The following is a 3,769-nucleotide window of genomic DNA, read 5'->3' as shown; positions in this document are numbered from 1 at the left end:
GGGGGCAGAGCTTTTTCTTACAAAGCCCCAACGTTATGGAATAGTCTTCCAAATAATGTTCGGGACTCAGACACAGTCTCAGTGTTTAAGTCCAGGCTAAAAACCTATTTATTTAGCGAAGCATTTTTATAAATAGATTTGCTTTAGGTAAAGGAGCAGATCTGGGGGACTCATGGACGTAGAGTATTAGGTGAACTGGTATGTTTGGATGCTGTCTTCCCCACTCTCATTGATCACTCAGGTTTGTTGACGGTGAGGTGATTGGTTGCTTTACATCTCAGGGAGCCCTCATGTCTGTGTTTCCTTCTGGCTCTCCCTTTTTAGTTATGCTGTCATGGTTTTTCCTGCCGGAGTCTCTGCTTGCACTAAATATACATTCACCTTATACATTGTTCGACTGTGACCATACCTAACTGTTATTTCTCCATCTCTTTTGCTCTCTCCTTTTCTGCTCTATTCTCTCTCTCTCTCCATCTCTCCTTGTTCCTCTACCTATCTCTCTGTTGAGCTATACATGTCGCTCCTGAGCTGCCAGTGATCCAGACCCCCTCTGCCCGCTGGACCTCTCTAGCTCATCCTGGAGTCATGCTTCTGGTTGAAGATCTCATCACATGGATGCCCCCGTGTGGTCTGCCTGGAATGCGTGTGGTGACTGGGGTTGGTTCCACTTTTCCATGAAGGTGGTCCTGTCCTCGACTGATGCAGACAGCTGTTCTCTGAGGACCTGTGACTTTAGTCGCTCAATAGTTCAGGACTGGAATTTCTCTCTTATACTGAACTTCCAGTCTCGCATATTATTATGCACATCAATCCCTGGTATCTGTTTTCACCCAGATGAGGATGGGTTCTCTGTTGAGTTTGGTTCCTCTCAAGGTTTCTTCCTATTACCATCTCAGGGAGTTTTTCCTTGCCACTGTCGCCGTCGTCCTAGGCTTACTCACCAGGGACAATCATATAATTTTGATTCATACACATTCACATTTCATACAAACTTAATTCTTTTGATTGTGTAAAGCTTTTGCTGGCGAAATACATTTTAGGCAGAGATGTCTGCTCGGTCTTGTTAAATCGTTTTAAACGTCTCAATTCTGCAAATTCCCCCATCCACGAAACCGGTTTGATAACTTCACACCTACATCAAAGGTGAGAAATAGGATTACAGTAACTGAGCATACTGTCATGTTGGATATACTGTACAACACGCGTTTATCAGCCTTTTGATAAAAACGCTGCCTTTTGTAAAGTGAAAGTACGAGCCGTGGGTTTCCGCGATGGACAGCTTTATTTTAGTCATAAATTCAAAATTACATTCCAGCTATTATTTTCAGCCGTAGTCAAATAATAGATAAAATAATTATTCAATATATATATATTGTTCATTCATGTATTCTGATGATGGCGACACATTTTTACGTTTTAAATAAGATATGTTGGCATATTGACGAATCAGGTCATTCGCATAGTTAACACTATCAGATAGCCTACTTTCAGGAAATTCAATTAATTTCAACACCATTTAAACCAAGGCATTGCCATGTCTTTCATTGTTTTGTCCCTGTTAAGACATTACAAATGTCTTAACAGGGACAAAATACCATGGGCATGGTATAGCATTACAAAATCTATATAAGAAACTTTTAAAGCACAAATTTGGGCATCTCATTTCCTCATTATGAAAATAACATGAAGCACATATACACACACACACATTATGAAATAGTTGTTGTAAAACAAAATTTATGTTTGCTTCAGCATTGAAAACAATATTGTTTTGGGCTAACTAAGTATACACAATTCTTCGCTGTACTTGGTCTGGCTTTTAGATAAAGTCCTTCCATGCACCATCTGGCGGATATTCAGTAAAGCACAAAACATTGATTTAAATTTCCGAATGTTGCTTGCGTCAAGTCGCGGCACGCCGCGCACCATATTGCAGCATCTCGCGGGAAAACACACACATTTTTAATGGCCACATCTGTAGCTGTAGAAGCGCTGATCAGGTTATGGTCAGAACCGGAGTCGATAAGTGCCTGAATCTGGTGAGCTTGGCCGCCGATGATTATAGAGTAGTGGGCATGGTTCTGGAAGTCTGTTTGAAGGAATGCCCTCTAATGCTCCCAGTCTGACTAGAGGGTGCATCCTTTTAATAGACAGTTCTTAAGTGAGTGTCCCAAGGCCACACAATAAAAACAGGGAATGCCCTGGGTATGCCTTAGGATCCCCAAGTCAGAGTTAGCTAAGGTGGCTTGGAAATGGAAGTTTGGGGTTTCCTGCTGGAACTGCTACCGCCGTGACTTGATTTTGGATAATACCCCTTTGACTCGCGGTGAGATATGGTGTTAGCCACCATGAGTGACCACGAGGTAGGTCTGTGAGAACTGACACGCGAAAAGATGGAAACAGAATCACAGTGCCAAAACTTGCATCATAATGAACCGTACTTACGGCCACCGCGCAAAACCGCATAAGTGAGATAGGGGTATAAACAGTTAAAGATGAATGGATGGATGTTTTTTAGCATTGAGTTTTATGACTTTTATTAAATTTTAAAAACAAACCATGCTGTGCTAACCTCTTTGTTTATGGTTTTGCTTTTATGGTATTTTTTGTCCTTGAGCAGGTGACTAAGCATAAGGAAGTGTTTTTGATGATCTTTCTTCCTCATATTTTTCTAAACAATAACTTCAATTAAAAACATTGCAAAAAGGCCTACTTGGTGTCACCGCTGGTGTTGAAGGTCTGCTTTTAGCTGCAGGATGTGTGGGTGCGATTTCATTCTCAATGGCTTCGTCAAGTTTTCGGGAACTTTAAGTATTATCACCCAGTCAATTACCTGCCGAGGCTGCTGAGGCAAAATACTGATCTAAGAATTGTACGTCACATAACTCGCGCTATCCTCAAAGTCGCGACACAGGGTGGAATTAAAGGGGCTTTTATTAATGCGAGATTTATTGGAAATAAGTCACACACGCTAAAAGATAATTTTGTCCTCCTTTTAACAGACTTGGGTAGAGGTAGAACATAATAGTGTTTTCCCAAACCTTTTTCCTCCGGGGTGCTCAGTTTATAATGCACCCTGTGTGGCTGGCTGAGGTGGAGGCTTAGCTGTGGTTTTTAATAATGAATTGAATTGTAGGTCTCTCTCACGGATTTTCTATGCAAGCTTTAAATTACAAATAATTGTCGTAATTCTACTTAATCCTATACTGCGTGCTGTTATCTAACAGCCAGCAAAATTTCTTTAAATTTTATTTGTAAATTCTCAAATGTTTTGGCTTCCATTTTTTCCAAGTATGATAGCGTACTAATTTGCAGGGATTTTAACATTCATTTGTGCTGCCCAGAAAACCAATTAACTGTCCAATTAATTGCTATACTAGAGTCATTTGGCAGGTTGTTAATGTACATATAAAGAAACCTACAGTATGCTGGACAGTATGCTCACTCGCTGATTAGTCATATTTGCGTGCATTGCACTTAGACATTAAAAGTTATGTAACAAAAAGGTTCTTCTTCGTACCGTGAACTGTAAAATTACTATTTAAGTTTATTAGGGTTATATGTGTGTGTGTGTGTGTGTGTGTGTGTGTGCAGTGTGTGTACGTTTGCTTGTCTTTATATTTAATGTGGAAACAACTACCTCTAATAACCTTAAAGAACACAATAACAATCTGTTAAAGCTGCCTTGCCTTACTGAGGTTGATAAAAAAAAAATCCAGTTTGTCAAGTTAGTTTTGTTTGACAACTTTATAATTACAAATAGAATCAA

The sequence above is a fragment of the Clarias gariepinus genome, chromosome 14 (assembly GCF_024256425.1).
Source record: "Clarias gariepinus isolate MV-2021 ecotype Netherlands chromosome 14, CGAR_prim_01v2, whole genome shotgun sequence".
Classification (NCBI taxonomy): Eukaryota; Metazoa; Chordata; class Actinopteri; order Siluriformes; family Clariidae; genus Clarias; species Clarias gariepinus.
This window is presented reverse-complemented; position numbering follows the sequence as displayed.